This window comes from Haliotis asinina, chromosome 12, assembly GCF_037392515.1.
Source record: "Haliotis asinina isolate JCU_RB_2024 chromosome 12, JCU_Hal_asi_v2, whole genome shotgun sequence".
Lineage (NCBI taxonomy): Eukaryota > Metazoa > Mollusca > Gastropoda > Lepetellida > Haliotidae > Haliotis > Haliotis asinina.
Window position 1 is genome coordinate 37924927 of NC_090291.1, and position 21696 is coordinate 37946622.

General features: G+C 37.2%; 1 protein-coding gene across 2 annotated transcripts in view; it reads left to right on the forward strand.

Moving 5' to 3' along the window:
• Positions 1 to 21696, forward strand: part of LOC137257700 (teashirt homolog 3-like) — a 76721-nt gene that overhangs the window by 48337 nt on the left and 6688 nt on the right. Inside the window, exon 1 of one of the 2 annotated variants that reach the window (XM_067795085.1) lies at positions 1583 to 1662. The exons of the other annotated variant lie outside the window; for it this stretch is intronic. The gene's annotated coding sequence lies outside the window, so the exon portion shown is untranslated. Of the gene's footprint in view, positions 1 to 1582; positions 1663 to 21696 lie in introns of those variants that run through there. 2 annotated transcript variants of the gene reach the window in all.

Here is a 21696-nt window from a genome sequence, read left to right on the forward strand (position 1 = left end):
TGCAATCTGATTAATTGTTATGTTCTTGTATCTGTGGTGATTGATTGGTTCGAAATAATAATAATTTTCAGTCATATTTGAGATACTGTGAATTATCTTTCACTGTGAGAGGTAATATTATAAGCCTTTATTCAAAATCACTTTTTATTCCAGTCAACCATGAGCTTCAAAGATAACAGTAATTATAAGAAGTTTGATTTATGTGATTAATTCAGAGTGATAAGAAATCAGTAATATTATACACAACTGTTTTAAGCAATATGATCTTTTCTTTACACTTCTGAAATTGAGTGCCTTGATTAATTTTCTTATCTGTTTTGATTTAAATTTTAACATTTTACTGTTTTATCAAATATAATTCCAACTCATGAAAAAAACAGGAACCTTTGTGAAATGTTAATAATTAATTAAATACATGCATGGCAAGACATCGCTATCAGTGTATGAATAATTGACAGTGTTTGAAACAAAAGTATTGTAATTCAAACAGTGAGAGATATGATGAGGAATTCAGAGGTCAGTTAATTTATTGACTCACTGGGTTGTTCATGTGCCACTTGAAGCAGGTGTTTACTGGAACCCTATCATGTTGGAGAAGATTGTTTATCTTAAATTGGTGTTACATACACAAGATTGGTTTCATTAGCACCATTGAAAAAACGTTTCATGCAAATACTGCCTGCCCACTGTTAGTAGAGAAACTTTGTAGGTGATTTTAAACTGAGTATTGACTTGTGGTGGAAACTTGTTGACTTTTTCATAAATCTTATTGGTCAGTGGAGTAGCATAGTCACTGAAATGTTGGTTCGTCATGCCAGGTTCATTTCCCCACATGGATACTGTGTATGAATTCCATTTCTGGTGTCCGCCGCCATGATATTGCTGGGATATTGCTGAAAGTGGCATAAAACCATACTCTTTCATTCCTTTTACTTATGTCATCGGGCGATGGGGTAGCTAAATGGTTAAAGACCACTGAGGACCCAGGTTCAATTCCCCACATGGGTACAATATGTGAAAGTTATTTCGGGATATTGCTGAAATATTGCTAAAAGCGACATTAAACCCAGTTCACTCACTCACTCAGTGAAATGGAAACACTGGCAAATCATATTGTCACCAATCACCTTGATTGTAATGACACCTGCCCTGGTTAATGTACATTGGTATTTGTCCTGCTGACCAAAATATTTCAGGAATATGGGGTATGTACATGTAGTCTGAATAGGCGTAAGATGACACCTTATGAATTGCATATTCATAGCTTTTTGCAGGATCTTGTGTCATTAATTTTAAGTGGTGCTGATTGCGGCTGTGATCTCATGTGTCATGGGATATGTCACCAGATTCTTTAAATAATTCATACACTTTTTAGATCCGTATTTGACAAGCTGTTCTCCCAAGTATGAGCACTTGCATCCAGACACAGGGAAATAATTGTTGTGACACACTTGTCAGTTGCAGTCACACACGACCACCTGACCTTATTACACACTACCTGACACCTGTCAATCACACATTACCGTGGCGACAAGGGCTGAGTGCTTCCCCCAGTCGATCTTGCACGTCACTTGCAGGCTACATGGTATTAAACTTGACACTGACGTGAGGTGTCATATTGTTCATGTCGTCTTCTGGATGTTGGCTGAATAACAGATAGCGGTATGTATGTTGTTAGTTTCATGATTGACTGCAATGAACATGCTTCTCCATGGCTTAAGTTTTCAGCTGTAGTAACTCAGGCTTGTAGGTTTCGTAAGATGACAATCAGATACGAGGTGTAAATATGATATCAGGTTACAGTAGCCTTGCCCAACACTATATTAACAATTTAGAGTTTTCCTTCTACCTGTCACATCCAATGAAGGATTTATTATCCTGTTTTGACAGGCAGTTTGTACAATGCTTAAGATAATAGCAGGCATGGGATGAGAAACAAACAGGTGTTTTTGATATCTAAAAAAATATTTATGCAACCAAAAAGTCTCATGTTTTTCAACTGAATATACTTGATCCTTATTCTCACACAAATCCATAGTGGTTGTTTTTTGACAAAAAATATTCCTTCAGTGTAGTTTGAAGAGAACAAAAATCATGGGTAACACAGTTATGTCATGTTCTTGTATGAATCTGTCATTCTTGAATAAAGCTGTCTCGTGGATTGAGGAAAATTTATGTCAGATCGAAATATACAACCCAGTTGGACAGATTTGAGAGTCATAAAACATTATATTGACATGATTTACTGTCTAAACCAAGATTTCACAATTTGACAGGGGATTTAGTGTGAAGCTTAGAATCAACTTTGGGAATATGTGGGAGACTGGGGCTGATATTGTCTACAGAAGAAGTCTTTCCTGCCTGGGTCACATTACAAAGACAGATTTGTTAAAACTGAGAGGACAACTGAAAAAAAAAATTAAGATAAGATTTGTTTTTGAATTGTGTCTGTCTGACTTAAGACTTTTTTAGTTGACAGATATGCTGAATGTGTGCCCCACTGGTGTCAAGTTTAGTTTTCTGTAGTCTTCACAAACTTGTCGTTGACTTAGCTTTTATCAGAATTCCTGATTTGAACCAGGTCTGAACTTCGGAACATATCTGTCAGGAATCAAGTCAACTTATCCTTTTAGAAGGAGGGGTAGTCCAGTGGTTCAAGTGTTAGCTCGTCATGCCAAAGACCGTGGTTCGGTTCCTCACATGAGCACAATGTATGAAGCCCATTCCCGGTGTCACCTGCTAAGATACTGCTGCAATATTTCTAAAAGCAGCATAAAACTAAACTCACTCACTCACTATCTTATTAGAATATAATTAAAATTCTTTGGTAAATGATTTGGTAAAGTGAGCAAAAGTATTACTTAAAATGTATTTACACACAAAAAGACACCTTCCTCTTTTATACTCACTTATCTCTATTATATACACATATGAAATCTACCTATTGTACTGGGATAGTCCTGAGTGTGCTAGATAAAAGCCCTACAAAACTGAAAGACCAAAGGGCTTTTGTCTATGGGGCTTTGGTCCTGCAGGGCGCTTGTCTGTCCAGTGCTATGCCAAGCAACTTGCACCAATTCAAATATTTTAGGGTTCAACAGTCAAAACATTCATTTTGACATTATTGTCTTATCTTATGGTCATATGCATTTTACATCATCATACCCTGAAAATACATTGAACATTCTGTGAAATAAAAGACTGTCTTGTCAAGACCAGGTGCAGTTGGGTAGTCTACTTTATAAAGTGTTTGTTCATCACACCAACCAGGTTCGATTCCTTACATGGGCACAAATTTTAAGCCCATTTCTTGTGTTCCATGTAGTAATATTGCTGGAATATTCTTAACAGCAGCATAAAATGAGACGCACCATTGCAACTCCTCCATGATAATGGCCAACAGCAGGCAAAGTTTACACTTACAGATTCACACAATTGGCTATTATATCAGGAGTTTTCACACAGAAGACACACTAACTCAGAACCTCTAGTTATCATAAGAGGCAAATAATGTGATTGAATACATGTTGTCAGTCACTGCATTGTTTGGTCCAGGATTGATTATTCTCATAACTAGAATATTGTGAAATACAGTGACATTCACTTCCACAAACAATATATAAAAGTATATATATATGAAAGAATACACACAGTGACAGGAAAACATTCCTGGATCAAAGAAAATAGCTCCTGATTTAGAAAGAAATAACTGGTGCTATTTTCCTATTATTTTGTCCACTAAGTTCGATACAGCAATTTCATGTCTAAAAGTGTCTAATGTCTTAAGATTAAATCAAGCACAGGTAAACTGTAGCGCAAATGGGTTGCACAGCATAGAGAAAATGACCAGTCTTCTTACATGCGAGCGAAGCGAGCAAAGGTTGGCAACGTACTTCCCTCGCTTTGGTTCAAAAAGTATTTTTCATGTCAAAATAAAATATCGCCACCATCAAAGGTATACACCCATTACTTCACTGGATTGTGCTCTCACATTTTTAACCACATGTTGAACAATTACTCACTTGAAATATTTTTATTCAACATTTTAAGCGTAACTTGTGGTGTATCAGACCGTTCTTTGCCTCCATTACCCCTTCCAGCTTCTGGTTCAATGAAGTGAAGGAACAGGAGGGTATTATTCCATATGAAATGCTTACAGTTACCTCCCTTGCTTCATTCGCCCATTATGCCAGAAGTCTTTTTATGTAGAATAAATTTTACAGAAATTCTAACAATAGCGATGACATATAAGACAAATAAACTCCAACAGGTTCATGATAAAATTAAGCAATAGGGTATTTCTGCTTATTCTTGTTCTGTCACTCCATTCAACTGGAATCTGGAAGGGGTAATGGAGGCGAAGAATGCTCTGGCGCTTAAAATGTTGAATAAAACATATTTCACATGAGTAATTATTAAACATGGGGTAGGGAATCTGAGAGCTCAACCAAGTGAGGAAACTGGAGTGTATCTTTGACTGTGGTGGTATTTTATCTTGAAATAAAAAATATTTTTTTATCTGAAGCGAAGGTAGTACGTTGCCAACCTTTGCTCTAAGAAGACTTGTCATACTCTATACTGCGTAACCCCATTTGCGCTACAGTTTGTCTGTGAATCAAGAAACTTTGTTGGATATTTCTATCCTGGTTTTATCTCTGTTAAAATCTCCATGTAGAGTTATTTCATGGCGGGTCACCTGAAACCTGTGATTGTGGATTGGCATAGTTTGATCCAGTTATGTTTCGATGTATCAACACTTTTCATGATAGCCGTATTCTTGAACTGTGAAGATGCTGGCCAGAATAAATGGTCTTCAGTAACCCATTTTTGTTGTAAGAGGTGACTAACAGGGTCGCAGTTCAGGCTCGCTGACTTGGTTGACACTTGTCATTGTTTCCTAATTGCATAGATCGATGCTCTTTATCACTGCTTTATTTACCAACTGCTGCATATAGCTGGAATATTGAACAACAAACCAACACTTGCTAGTGTGTTTCCCCATAGAGGTAAAAATCTGAAATCTGCATTAGTTTGGACCTTCCTCCATTTTAGTCTGACATGTAGTGATATAACTAGAATTCTGTTAAAGGCAGCTTTTCAACCTAATTCATCCACCTTTTGCTAAAGACTACCTTTCATAACAGGTTTTGATGTAAAAGCAAGCACAATGTTTGTCAACTGTGCTTTGTCAACTTCAGTTACCTCCCTTTGTAGCTAGGGGCACCTGTCACAAGAAAATCACCATTACAATAAAACTTGCACATTTCTGTCACCGGAATGTAATCCATCATGTCATTACCTTCAGTGACACGTGTACATTTGCATAATCAATTACCATGATATTAATTCTGTGATATACATTCTCCTGACACACTTGATGGATTTGTGGTGTTGTGATATATTAGTCTTAACGTCTCCTATGACACTTGTGTAACTCTCCGAAACATTAAACCCTCAGCTACTGCTGGGCTACTGACACTAACATATCTCATCAGTGATAATGTATTACGATAAGTACATCTTGTAAATCACATGTAAATGTTAGGCCTCAGCACTTAACTGATTAGACAAAATTTTGTATTTGGAGTCAAATTGTTTGAATTTTTGTAGAGTATGATTTCATTTCATACATTACCATGATAAATAGGTGAAAGTTTTGAATTGGGAAGGCTATATTTTCATAAGTACATACTTTTCAGATGATAGAAACATGGTGAAATGGCACCTGGTTCATGAATATTCATAGTCAAATCTGACTGGCTCTGTCTTTTTGTCAAATGGGCCAATGAGATTCACTAATTCATTGCTCCCTTTGAATTCTTGGTTACAGGAGAGTCCCAGTAACCCATGCTCGACGGTATTATAGGTATTATCAAAAATGGTCGTGTCGTTTAGTTCATCATCATCATCATCATCATCATCATCATTTATGCTGGACAATATGGGTGAGATAGTGGATTGGATGGACTTGATGACATGATTGATTGCATGTCATCATGACCTGATGATGTGGATCCATGAACTCAATGTCAAACACTTGATTTCATAATTTGTGATATTCAGAATAGAAGATGTTTGTTGTTTAACTCCGCACTCAGCTATATTTATGCTCTATGCCTATGGTCTGTGAATAATTGAGTCTGGACCAGACAATCCAGTGATCAACGGCATGAACATTCATCTACTTAATTGGGATATGATCATGTGTCAGCCAAGTCAGCGAGCCAACTACCTGATCCCATTAGTTGCCTCTTTCGACAAACACTAGTTGATTACAGATCCCTTACCAGGGTCTTAATGGGTTAGATATACAAAGCTCTTCTGGGTTAGATATACAAAGTTGACTTCTTCAAATATCGAATGATTTCACTTTCCCCTCTTCACTAATTTCCATAATCCAGTTCTGATGTTGTTAATGTTTTGTTTACAACATGTGTGAATAAATTTTAATTGAGTTTCATAACTTGTTTAAGTACCTGTCATAAATGGAATTGATTTCAGTGTTTTGACACATGCATCAATCATGTCTTTTGTTAGGTACAGGCCTGTATGCACTGAAGTTGTGGCAGGTGGAAGGGGGAGGGGAGACAAGTACTAGGTGTCTACAGAACACAATGCTTCCAGATATTTCAAATATTCAGGGTCAGGTCACAAACGGAGAGATTTGTTTTCTTGCTTGTTAAATTTTCATGCTATCATTTTCCTTTATGGCTTGATTTCTGCTTGCAGAGTGTTCAGAAAAAATGTTATAAGTCAATTATGCATGTTATTTAAAAAGCTCTTTCTTTCTTTAAACTTTTCACGACTCTCATGCCTTGTGGATAACAGGAACTAGTGTATGAGGCATTATTTAAATTAGAATTTACTTTAACATTTTATGAATGTTACATTTAACCTATTTAACCTTAAATTCCATTTAGAGTATTTATACAATGTAAATTAATATTTTACATGTTCATGTTTATCTTTCACTCAGACCAGTGAGCGTCTGGGTTAGAACTGATCTTCAACAGAACTGATCTTCATTCTTGTTGTGAGAGGTGCCTAACAAGATCGGGTGGTCATGCTCGCTGATGTGGTTGACACGTCATCACTTTCTAACTGCACAGATCGATGCCCACTGGATTGTCTGGTCCAGACTTGATTATTTACAAACCACTGCCATGTAACTGGAATATTGCTGAGTGCAGTGTTAAACTACTCATTTACTCACTCCATCACTCAGTTGAAAGGTATGACGTGAGAACGACAGCATTTGAATAAGATGCAGTTAGGGCCATGGAGTTAAATGATGGTATTGTACCTGTCTTTTATGATGCACATTTTGCCATAGATTAAGATCCACAACGGACACGCCATAACATTACAGTCCCTAGACTAACATCTAGTCTAGGAAATAAACATATATTACAGTCTAAAAGGTTTTAAATTAAAATGATATACAATAAAAAGGAGTCCAGGGACTTTCTTCATTTTCAGATTTTTTTTCCCCCTGAAATTGTGGTTATCTAGACTTGCCACAAATTCTAGACTTGCTTGAACTGCATTGAGTATACTTGTTTCAGAATCTGTTTGACTGATCATAGACTCTGCACAATTCTCTATGGTAAAAATTAATAGTGTAATTGTTAAATGTTTACATAGTTCCTAAACAGTAATAAATAAAAGACTGGGGTACTGTCTTCATTAACTGTTGTCCACCTCTGTGATATTGCTGGAATATTGCTAAAAGCAGCATATAAGTAAACTCACTCACATCTAGACTTGTCTCTTCAAAGGAGAGATAGAATCACAATACACCCTTGGGTACAGCAATTAGTACAGCTGTGCAGGGGGGTATTAAAATGTGTTCCATGTGTGGGTACGTGCATCCATCCATCCTTGCATCCGTCCATCCTTGCATCCGTCCATGCACATTTATCTTTTCCGGAGCAGAACTTTATGAAACTGTTTAATGTTTCTTCGCCATACTTGGCGCATAGATAGCTCTGGTGGTGTACTGGTGCCTTGATGGTAGTTTTGGAATTCTGAATGAAAAATTTTTGGTGTTTCCATGGTAACAAGTTTGACTTCGACTGAAATTGGAGCAGAACTCTAAAAGCATTCGCTATTCCTTCACCAAACTTGACACAGAGATTGGTCCAGTGGTGTACTGGTGGCCTTTGGTAGTTGTGAAATTCTGAATAAAATAGTTTTGGCATTTCCATGGCAGGAAGTTTGTCCTGGCACATACATAGATATGTATGGTTTGGGTATTCTGAATAAAATATTTCTGGCATTTTCATGGCAGCAAGTTTGACTTCAACTGAAATTGGTTGTAGTGCTCTTTTTCAGATCAGAACTCTAAACCTGTTCACTATTTCTTCAGCAAACTTTGCACATAGCTTGGTCCAGTGGTGTATTGGTGCCTTTTGGTAATTTTTGAATTCTGATTAAAATATTTTGGCGTTTCCATATTAACAAGTTTGACTTAAACTGAAATTGGTGGTTGTGCTCATTTCAGGAGCAGAACTTTCAAAGCCTTTCATTGCTCTCCTTCCGCATTTCTATATATACACCAAACTTGTGGCATAATCATGAAGGACATTTTGCCATTGCGGGAGATATTTATGACTTTGTCTTCTTGTTTTTCAGATAATCATGTTGATAGTGCTGTGTTGTAAGAATGTATAACGTTTGGACACTTTTTTGTGCAATGTATATATATGTTTTTTAATAGTGATTTCAATCAGTACAGTGCGACACCATGCAAGACACAAGAACCACACACCCATGCTTACAGCATGTGAAATGGACATAATGAGATCATTTATCAATTGATGCCAGTGACATCATATTGCAGGGTAAATGTTGTGTTTACTGTTGACACAGGACTCTCAGTAAATGTGCAAAACATGAATTGATACTGCAAAAGATAAAGTTACATGTGATATCTGTACAGTTTGGGTTTGAAATTACAAGGTAAATATGTTTTGTGTGCAAAAAGACAAAAAGATACATTTTAGTGCGATGTTGCCCTTTAACAAAATGTGAGTAAACTTTGGGTTATGTGCGTGTCAATATTTTCAAGCTATAGTAAAGCTGAAGTAATGGCATATTCAAACCAAAGTAACACATTTGCTATAATTAGAGGATGTGTTGTAATTATGTGTATCATTTAGAATGTGTTCAGTTGATTTTACGTTAATTCAGACTGAATGATACCCAAATATCCATTGTGTAAATATTTCATTATAATTACAACTGTTAAAAAACCTGCCTGTATAATTGACATTTTGATCCTTTTTTAATTTTAACACATACATACTTAATGCATAAAAATGTTTTATCTTTGACAAATAATGGTTTTAATAAAATGGCAAACTTGGAAGTTCTTAATTTAAAAGAATGTTTTTGATAAAACACTGTCACAAAGGTTAAAAGTTAAGCATGTATTCATTATTTGGAACAAAATGAAACAGCAGTGTAATGTTTTCTCATGGCCCCATACAACATTTCCCATTGCCCCCTACAGCTTGTAGCACTGCCCCTTATAGCATGCTAAACACTGGAAGATGGACCACTGATAATCATTCAGACAAAGGCCATAACTTGTGGAGCTATTGTTTAGGGGTTGACAGTTTGAAACAAAGAACAGCTACGATCACCTGCACCCGCTGTCAAAGGCGAACTCCTCAATCTAATTCTGTTGATGTCTTCACAGTTTTGGTCTCTTTACTTGCAACTGTCTTCCATTTCTTTTATCTTCACACTTTTGAAAAAAAAATTGTGAAATATTTCGTTTTATATTTCATTTGAACATGACAAAAAAGGGCTTTCAAATGAGTACATACATGATATATCTTTACACAATAATTGATAATTAATTTTTTACCTGTGGGTTTTAAAAAACATGCTGTTGAAACGAGCTCAAATACCTCTTTGTAGAATCTTCGGCATTACTTGCTCCTTGGACAAATGATTATTTACACTGTGAGCCTCAAACTTTCCCATTTGAGCCATAATTGTGGTAAATTGCTTTCAGCAATTGAAGTTGTTCATATCAATCGAAAGTACCATTTGACAGCAGAAATTAGACTAATATTGTGTCAATTCGAGTGAAAATGACACCCTCTGACATGAAGGATATTCTACATGGCAAGGTCAGTCTTGGCCGGTTTCTGTAATATATGCTAATTGGATTAATCTGTTCATCTTGCAGAGAAAATTGCTGAGAAAATATTTTGGTTTCCAGCTCTTCATTTAGATGGGATGTGCCATCACTAATCCATCACATAATGCTATGATTGTTTCGTGTTCTTTCTCTCTCACATTTGGTCGTGTTTGTGATAAATTGTTGTCATGCTTTAATTTGTATCACTTCTTCCAATTCAATCTAAAAGCCACTGTAAATTATTTCTTGCACTTAAATTGACTTTTCTAGATTTTAACTCTTTTCCATGTTGTAATGGTTTCTCCAGTAATCTTTAAACCTGCACAAAGCTTGATATTAAGTCTGCAAGTGATGTCAGTAATATTTCTAAACTAGAATTAAAAAAGTAATTTTGAAAAATCCAACTTTGAAGATCACCATCATCATCATCATCATTGTCGTCGTCGTCATCATCATCATCATCATTATCATCATCGTCATCGTCGTCGTCATCATCATCATCATTATCATCATCGTCATCATCATCATCATGGGTTCAGTGTGTGAAACCCAATTCTGGAGTCCCAGCCTGGATATTGCTGGAATATTGCTGAAAGTGTTATAAAACCATACTGACTCACCGGTTACCGTCAAGGGACACTATAGGCATGTTGATTGTCATGTCATCAGCATTGTCTATATTCAGTAGATGTCATACTGTTTTGGAAAATCAAAGTTCTGTAGTGAAGTAATAGCTCTGAATTTTATTTAAAACGGAACTGTCCTATTCCTCTCAGCATGTTTCTTCATTTCACCATAGCCACATTATTTAGATTGAAAAAATGCATACTGTGTTTGAAAATCAGGGAATGGCTTTAACGAATCACAGTTCAATATTTTCTGAAGTTATGGTGTTGTTGAAAGTTGTTGCATAGGCTTCACTTAATGGGACTAATTGCATGCATGCACAGTATAAACATATTTCCAAATTTCAATTGATCACTTTTTATCTGAAAAAAAAGTGCAAAAATAACAATTATGGTCCATGTTCTAAAAGGGGGATAATTAGAGTTGTTGGACGTATTTCAACCTTGGGACCCTAAAATGTATACCTTTTCACCTTATGGTTTAGACAATGACCCTTAGTAAATGTTTTCAAACAACTTTGAACACCGATACTCAGTGTTTATGTCAAATGCAGCGGGCCAGGTGGCCATCATCTGTTCATGTCATATTTTACAAACTGTATTAACATAGTTCAATCACCACCCTTGTCGTAGCTCGGGTGTTATGCTTTGTTGGAGGTAATGAACAGTGCTTCACCAGGAAGTATGAAACAGTAGTGCTCACCAGAACCTGTATCACCCACCCTGGTCTAAAGTGTCTGTTTAGAACCTATGTCACCAACTCTGGACCACAGTGTCTATACAGAACCTATATCACCTCCCTGGACCACAATGTCAGTACAGAACTTATATCACCCACCTGGGTCCACAGTATCTGTACAGAACCTATATCGCCAACTCTGGACCACAGTGTCTATACAGAACCTATATCACCTCCCTGGACCACAATGTCAGTACAGAACTTATATCACCCACCTGGGTCCACAGTATCTGTACAGAACCTATATCGCCAACTCTGGACCACAGTGTCTATACAGAACCTATATCACCTCCCTGGACCACAATGTCAGTACAGAACTTATATCACCCACCTGGGTCCACAGTATCTGTACAGAACCTATATCGCCAACTCTGGACCACAGTGTCTGTACAGAACCTATATCACCTCCTTGGACCATAGTGTCTTTACAGAACTTATATCACCCACCTTGGTCCACAGTGTCTGTACAGAACCTATATCACCTCCTTGGACCATAGTGTCTGTACAGAACCTATATCACCCACCTGGGTCCACAGTATCTGTACAGAACCTATATCACCCACCATGGTAAACAGTGTCTGTACAGAACCTATGTGACCTCCCTGGACCACAGTGTGTGCATAGAACCTGTATCACAGCCCTGGACCACAGTGTCTGTACAGAACCTGTATCACCTCCCTGGACCACAGTGTCTGTACAGAACCTATATCACCTCCTTGGACCACAGTGTCTGTACAGAACCTATATTACCTCCCTGGACCACAGTGTCTGTACAGAACCTATATCACCTCCCTGGACCACAGTGTCTGTACAGAACCTCGAAATACATTTTTTATATAATCACCAATTTTAAGGGTTTTTCATCATTGTTTTTTTCTTTTTTCTTATTAATGTTTAACTAATACTGTCAGGCAATAAAATTCACACATACAAGAAAAACTACAATGGAAGTAGTTAGATTATGTGCATAGCTTTAAGCTGTTGAGTGCATGTATGTTCATAAATATTTGTCAACGTTTTGGGATCATTTTCTTCTTTTCAAGAGTCGTATACTAAAACAACAAACTTCAAACAAATTTCAAACAAACTCCTGCTCACCTCATTCAATTTCCTGGAAATTTCTTAATATGGATAATTTCACTTAGAACTCAGAACTGTCCATATAAATGCTTCTAAATGGGAACTGACAGTTCAGCTTGGGGCAAGGTTTAACTGTGACCATTGGGAAGATCCTTGACATTTTCTTTGAATAATTTCTAGCAACAAATGATGCCATGATTATGACCTCAGGTCTTTTTCAGGAAGTAGACTTGGGGCTGGAAATTTTTGTTAGTCGAAGCATTCCACTCACAGGCCATCTTGGTTGATACCAGACATGGAAAAGTGAAGTTAATACCATATGTACAAGATGACTGACAGGTGTGTGACAGGTCTGTCACTTGTCAGTAGCCTGCTCCCCTCCCTGAAGCCCCCCTCCTCTGTACAGGGATGACTCAGGTGTTAGGAGTGACAGATTAATGTTATGTACAATAGATCTTGTCAATTCTGGTATTAATTACGGGTATTGTCATTTCCTAATCCAGAACATGAAGGGTGACAGGAGAAGGGGGAGGGGATGTGAGATCAATTTCATTTGTGTTGAAATCTACGACCAGAAGTTGACATGTACTGTGTGGGATTCACTGGGGTAATCCCTGGTTGTGTGCTTGTCAGAGGCTCTGATTGGTTGTAAAAACATGAGGTCAGGGGTCATAATGCCCAACTGGTGGCTATGGCTAAGTAGCCAAGGTCATCTTTGACAGGATTTGTCAAATGCCTACTTAATTAAATATCTACTGGAAGTCTGATTGATAGTTCCAGATCTTGTGGTTGAATTTATGGATGAATTTTGAGAACACACTGTTGCATATGATCTTCCTTCAGATGAGTGAGTAAGGTGTGGGGGATGGAGGTAGAGGGGGTGGGGAGCGGACACCAGAAATTGGAATCTGGGAATCAAACCCAGATCTTTGGCATCATGAACCATTTGAACCATTAGGCAACTCCACTGTGCCTCAACTTGAAATTACAGAACTCCTGTTTTTTATGTTTATTCAAACCTTTTGAAAACATGCATTTATTGAAATAGATTTTGCCCCAAAATGGTGTTTTCCTGAGAGATAATTAATCTGCTCCAAGGAGACGTTATATAATTATGGAGCATGGCTATGACAAATTGCATGCTTAAAAAAAAGAAAGTGAAAGAGTTTTATGGTGTGTATTTCAACCCTGTCAGCTGTTGTGTATTTTCTGGGTGTAGAATTACAGAGCAGGTTTTCCATGAAGCCTCTCTATGAAGCCTCTCCATCACCCCTTGTTCTGTATCATGTCTACATGAGCGTTCTACAAACATATGACATCGTTATCAATTTACGTAATTAAAGTTACTTCTCTTGCATCAGGAATGTCCCATTAGAAATCCTTGTGGTTGAAACTGGTTTGGGTGATGTAATATATTACGACTTAACATAAATATGCTAAGTGCGTGTATAATGGATAGTGTTGAAAAAATTCCATCCTCCATAGCATTGTTTCAATGAGGATATGTGGAGAGTTATTAAGAGCAGGATTAGTCACAAGCTGGTGTAATCAGAGCTTTGAGGTGCTTGACTAGTTAATCACCTGTAGGTCGAGTTATCGAGCCAGCGTGTTTGACACAGGAGTCGGAGGGAGAGGTAGAGATGTGTACCATGTACTTAGCATAGTTTGACAGTAGCTATCAATCACCCACACAAGCTTAGGGGGACAGGCTGGGGGGTGAGGTAACAAGCCTGGGGGTGGGGACCAGCATGTGGCTATTCTTCTGAAAAGCTGGACTTTAAGTCTGAGGTGAAAATGGTCGTGGTCGCAGTTCAGCATGATGTTATAGACCTGCATTTAACGTCCACTGTATGTGGGCACAAGGACGCTCTTAGTCGCTCACACATCAAGTCGGTGCCAAGGCACTGGTGATAAGAATGATAAACGACAATGATGGATCCCTCCAATGACGTCGCTATAGCAACTGTCAAGGCCCATCAACCTCCATTGGGAACATATCATTTGTGTGGTTCCGGACTGTCTACAGCCTGACAATGAATTATGATGTTTTTGTGAAAATGCCACCATTCTTTTGACAGGAAAATTATCATAAATCTTTTGTTGGTTACCCCACATAAGGTCATAAATATTTTGATTCTGTCTAATCGTAGCGTTATTATGGCGCTGGGGCAGAGTCTTAATGATGCGGACCTCGCACATACAGCATATTGTCTCTGGGAGGTGATGGATTGCGGAGCTCACCCCTCTCGGCCATAACTCAAACTTTCAAGTGCGATTTTTAATTGCATTTATCAGCAATGTCATATGACACAGCCTACAAGGGGAATTGGCCCTGTCTGGGATGTGTTGCCTGCTGATAAGATACTGCTTGTTATTTCTTCCTGTCTAATGCGCCAAACATTTTTCATTATTACAAGCTGGCTCGCGTCAATCACGAAGGAAAAAAGCCATAATCCTTGTCAAGAGGATTAAGAGTAATGTCTCAAATAAACATATAAGTTTTAACGTGATCTTCCCTTAGAGTGCTTCGGGCGGAGGGATTAAGATGTCAGACTCTGATTATAGGCTCCAGGCTGCATGGCAATTAATCATTACAATTTGAATATTCCGACAATAAATATCTTTAATTGTTATTCGTGTGCTGATAGGTATCTAAATGTAGACACCACGGCTTGGCTGTGCCCATATATCTGGTGTTTATCAGAATACAGGCCTAGTTCCATATCAATCATCTTTTGCATTTTCTGAGAACAATCTTTGGCTGAAGAATCAAAACTACATTTTCTTGTCTGCCATTTTGGAGTAGGCGACTTGCACTCGTAAATATTTAGAATTGTCACTTGCAGAAATTTCTTAGTCTTTATTGAATTTCCAGGAAGAATATTGGGCATGATTTAAGGGTATTTTGTTGTGAAGACATCAGATATGATTGAGGAATATTTTATTGCTGAGTTGACAGAAGTCTTTGTTTAAGGAATTGTAACTTGTGAGTAATGTAGAAAGTTTTCACTCATGATATAAAATCCCATGGTTACAGTGTTTGATTTACAAAGTGATGTTTTTGTCAAGGGACTCTGAAAATATATGATATGATTGTTCTAAATGAGTCAATAGGGGCTTGGATTTATGCTGCCTGAAAGTGTGGAGAGATACACAAAACACCTCTGAGATCGTCTGTACAGAAAACGTGTGCTCTTGTATGTGAATTATCATATGTTGCAGGCACTGTAGAGCATCAAATCAAATCATTAGGAAGGGATGGTTAGCCTTGTGGTTAAAGCGCAAACTGTTCTTGTGAAAAGTCTGGGTTTGATTCTGTTTGTGTACAATGCATGCAGCTGATTTCTGGTGTCTTTGTTCTAACTGGAGCGTTGTCAATAAAATTTTGCCTTATATTTTGGGCATAGCAATGTTATGAATTTGGTCTAGATTGATACTCATATTGTTGGTCACTGGAATATCTGGTCCAGATTACAGTTTGCAGACTGACGCCATATTGCTGGAATATTGCTGAGTGGTGTAAAAGTAATGCACTAACTATGAAGGTGGTTGTACACCAAATCTGCCTCACAACCACATTTGGTTGAACCACATTATTTTCCTTTCTGCCCAACCCTTCATGAAATGTTAAATTCCTTAATGAAGCAAACCTGATTTCCTCAGGATTGGCAATCTCCCTCCTGACTGTGTCTCCTTTTCAATTTGAAAGAGTTGTTTCTATCAAAATTGTATATATTCAGTCTACCTGTTGGTCATTCTAGACCAGTGGCCTGTAATCACAGGTGACACCTGGAGATATCTATTGTTTTATATGTAAGTGGGAAGCAGGTTTTCTGATACAAGGACATAGCTGGTACACGTGAGGAAATCGTCTGACGTAATTCATGTCCTAGATTCATTACATAAGACACCAATGGCTGTCAGAAAGAGTGAGTGAGTGAGTATGGTTTTACGCCCCTTTTAGGAAGATTTCAGCAATATCACGACAGGGCTGACCAGAAATGGGCTTCACATATTGTACTCATGTAGGGAACCGAACCTGAGTCTTTGGCGTGGCAAGTGAATGTTTTGACCACTAGGCTACTCCACCACATACTATAAATGAAAATGATCAGCCACGTAAACTTTATTGAAAAAATAATCTGAAAGGTTATTCAGTAGTGACAATTTATAGATGGATTGTTTCTCCCTTATTCATAGTGTTATTGATAACCATTCTGTGGTGGCCAGGTCGTTAAGGCATCTTGGGGTGCTGGGTCTTGGTTCTCTTCTCTTGCGAATACCATTCCTCCCTTTGATACAGCTTGGATAGTCTGTCTCACTCACTCACTCACTCACTCACTTCAGGAAAAACCACTTATACCAAGTATTTTAGCAGCCATTATATTCACTATGAAATTGATAACAATTTACAAAATTGTGGCTATACATTTAAATGTTTAGAAATAATGTTATTCATAAACAGAAAAACAGCAACAACCAAAAAGCACAAATGCAAAAATCAATGCAAAAAAAATAAAAGAAAAGCACATTTAGTTTCGCAGAATTAGCCAGAAAATAACTGATTGTGAAGAATCAATATATATGCTATGACTTAAAAATTGTCATACGTCAACTGTTGATGTAGTACACTATACAGAGGGTACATGAAAAGCAGCCCACAGGCACGTGTCATCATATTAGACAGGCATCGGCACAGGAAGACCATTATTTAATGCCACGTTTTGCAATGATGAAATACGACACTTAAGAATGAAAAAGAATTGAGATAAATAAAGTTTATCAGATGAGGAAAATGGATAGTTTAGATTTAGCACTTCTTAGTTTGGTTTTTAAGCCGATAACAAATGATTTAAGAATTGTTGTGGTAGAGACAGTTTCGTTTTCAATGTGAATATATTTGTGTCATGAATTACCATATCTGCTGATGAATGTGGTTTGTATGTATGAAGCTGGGTACATACATCTAGTCATGATCCTCCATGAACACAGTGATTAATAATCTGATGTCTCTCTCACTGTTTGTATGTGTTGGGAGATAGTTAATTTAAATCGGTAGAATATTTGTGTTACTTTAAGTTTCAATAGTTGAAATATATTCATAAAAATGTATGAAATCTGAGCAAATCAAACGTAACTTTTTAAAAAAAAAAAAAGATTTGCTTTATGTATGTGGGCATTAAGAAACTACATGGTACCCATGTTACAACTAGGAGTAAACAATAACAGAGTGGTGGAATATGAAATGGTTTTACAATGTCTACCAACACTGAAAGCAAACTCAAGAACATGTACATGATGAACTTGGTATGGACTGACAATTGGAACCAGAAATAATGGGATGCTAGAATTGAAAATGTGATGCGGATGGGTTAAGGGTATTTTAAAGCTGGGAACTGGGTGCTAGAGCTGAAAATGGGGTGCTATGGCAGAGAATGGGATATAGATTAAGGATCCTGTGGATGAGAATGGGATGCTGGGATTTGTAAAGGGAGGGGCCATGGGCAATTTTACACACTGGAATAAGAAATGGACCGTAAAATTTTTGAAGTATACTATTGATACAAAAGCAGTGTCCCATTCTTAATTCAGAAAATGGCTAATAATCCTGAAAATGACCCATTGTCAAAGTTCTCTTTCCCAATCCCTGGATGCTATAGCTCAGAATGGGGTGCTCGAGCTGGAAATGGGATCCTATGGCTAAGAATGGGATTCTTTGGTGAGGAATGGGATGCTATGGCTCAGAATGGGATGCTGGGGATGAGAATGGGATGGTAGGGATGAGAATGGGATGCTACAGCTGAGAAATGGAATTGGCAAATTGGATGTCTTAGAATAGGAATGAGAATAAAAGCAGTAATGGGATTTTTGAGCAGGGATATATATGGGAGGCTTGGTTTAGTATAGGATGATACAGCTACAAAGGAGATGCTAGAACTGAAAATGGAGAATAAAAGCTGTGATTTGATGCTAGGTATGAATATGGAATGCTAGAGCTGAGGATGGCATGTTACTGCAGAGAATAAGATGACCCTGGGATCCTAGTGCTGAGAATCACAGATTCTATTACTAAGAAGGAGAGTGTGAGGGATGAAAGTGCCGAGAATCACAGATTCTATTACTAAGAAGGAGAGTGTGAGGGATGAAAGTGCTGAGAATCACAGATTCTACTACTAAGAGGGAGACTGAGAACTGAGAATGGGTTGGTTACTATACCTGAGAAGGATCTGAAAATGGGATGCTAGAATGGAATATGATGAGAATAGAGTGAAGTCTTTGCATCAAACATATTCTCAAAGGTTTGTAAGAAAGGTTACTTGTGTTTTAAGTGTTGGCTTGTCTGACAGATTGACTGGATATGGATTTGCTGTAGTGGTAAAATGTACCAAATCCCAGGTTGTGATAGTGGTGGAGTCTTCCCAAAACTACACATTCTCACTCTGTGTCCGTTTTTTCCCCTTCCTAAACCCAATGTTCCCTGACATCATATTGTATAAATCTAAACATAAAAACCAAAACATTTACTGCACTGATTCCAAACCTATCATGTGGGTAATTTCTGTATCGACTAAATATTCTTGCATTTGTACAGGGGGTTAAAATTCTGTTTGGTAATACCACTGTCACTTCTTTGCTCAGTGTTAACTTGCTGTTGAAGTTTTATGGTTGTAATAGCATTTAATTTGATAAACCTCTCCCACCTCTGCAGCCAGCAGCAGTGAGGGACCCCTGGTCCGTGACTTACGTTACTGTCAGGGGTCTTGATTAGATCAAGAACTGTATTTATGGACAAGACTATTTGACAGTGACAATGTTAGCCAAGCACACAAGCTCATAATCCCATTGTGGAATGGTTTGTAGTTGCTTGGGATGGCAGAAAGACAAGCTGTCGCCTCCGTGTGTAAATGTCTGTCGCCTGTCACGTCATCCACCTGACATCTGTCAATGCAATCACTATAGCGATGCACAGAACCGATTTCAAATTGCTGCAATCTGACAAGTGCGAAGTCTGTATCAAGTAGTCTAAGTCAAGATGGCTTTCAAATCCCCTCCGTTCTGACGAGAAAAAAAATTATACAAAATCAGCAAACAGTGCGCCATCAGTTACAGCCACCATTGTTGCCCAACCACTGCAACAAAGCAGACCCTCGTAATTCTTCTCTAGTACATTTTCCTGCATTACAAAAAAGCATGGACAGCACTATGTTGTGCTTTCAGTCATTTCGTCTATGATTTATATATAAGTATGTGCATAAACATTTACAGGAATGTTTCCTGCATCTGTTATCGTATTCCTGGGATCAGACATGGGTACATTTCACTTTGTAAAGTAAAACACGTAAATTTCTAATGTTCTAAATACAATTTGACACGTATCTGTCAAGTTCAGCCATCAAGGATAACACTGTCGCTGTCTGTTTCAGACCAAGAGATTTTGCACTCTGTCACCGACTGATTGCTTAAAAGCGATGACAGACAGGAAAGGGCTTCATTAATTATATGAATGCAATTCTTTCAATAAAAACCTTATCGTTGAAAAATTAGTTTATTCAATTTTTATCAAATTTTTGAATTGAAAGGCTAATTTTCGTTTCAGTAATGAATAGCTTTAAAATAAATACAAGTGTCATCTGGTAATAAGATAAATGAAGTTTTCATGTTTTTAAGGACTGTGATATAAGACATGTCAGATCAGATGTATTTTGTAAACACTGTTTGTTAATCATGTTTGACCTGACTGTGGAAAGTGATGTTTAATTATTTGTAGACATCATGCTTTGCTATCAAGGTTGAATAATTAATGATGAATATTTCTGTAGTTTGGTGGAGAAAATAGCCTTATATATGGTTGTGGCATGTTGTTTATGCAATGCCTGTTTTCGGACATACTGCATCCTGCTACATCTCCAATGTATAGTATTCGGTGGACAACTACCTAACAAACATGCTACATACACTAAAGATCAAGGACAATCTCCAAATGTTTCTTTATTATTGTCCGTATTCAATGCAGGGCATTTTCAAATGAAGTGCATGATTGTTTATTAGGATGAGTATGTAGTATCTTTTGACAAGTTAAAAAAGAAACTAACATGCATAGCAGTTTGTATTGATCTGTAACTACTTGTGGGCAAATACAAGGACAATCATTTCAGATAAAAAGTTACGTTGTGATGAACTTCTTGAAAAGCATTTTGAACTTGTATGAATCTGCAATTGGGATATGACACGTTTCTATGGATACCTTCATTTTATTCTTTATACAACAGTTCAGTGCTGATTCTTGCACTTTTGTCAGGTGAATATTGAGCCCAAAGAGTGAATATTTATAGATCAAACATGCTTACACAATGCAAGGGGGACTATGTATAAAGATAACAATATCATTATAATGTATACAAATTTGTAATGACTTAAAATCATATTATTGACCAACATTCGTGTGAATAATGCATTCAAAACATGGAGGTAAATGTATTGTCAAGCTAACTCCACATGAATCTGGAACTACTGAATACTGACTTGTCAAGGTAAACCACCACTGATAAAGACTGCTATTTTGATATCATCAGTAATTATCTGTAGGTATTTTAAAACAACTGTATGTACAAGAGTACAAAATACTTTTTAATTATAGTTATAGGTTACAAAATTAAAATTTACTGCGACATTCATTTTTTTTTGTTGCAATGTATTTTGAGCAGAAGGTTTGAGAGAACTTAGAACAAGGTGCCTGACAATAGATATTTGAGGTTGTGTCTTGACAATCACAATGGGGATGTGAAGAAATAATTTATGTGGTGCTTCTTCCTTTCTCATTTCAAGTAAGGACAATTAAATATTCCTGTAACTGAGCCCTACATTAACGTGTGTCTCTATTTGCACATATTTTGCATACAGCATAACTTTACATTGCAAACAGTTTATCAATTTGAAAATAAAACATCAAAAACCTACAATATTTTCCATTAGGCCAGACCAATTTTCTTTCTTGATTCTATGGATTTTTGTCTTCAGAAAACCTAAAGGCATCAGGGGGAAAAAAAATATAAATAACAAAAATTACTGGTCAAAGTAGTATTCCTTTTAAATGCTAA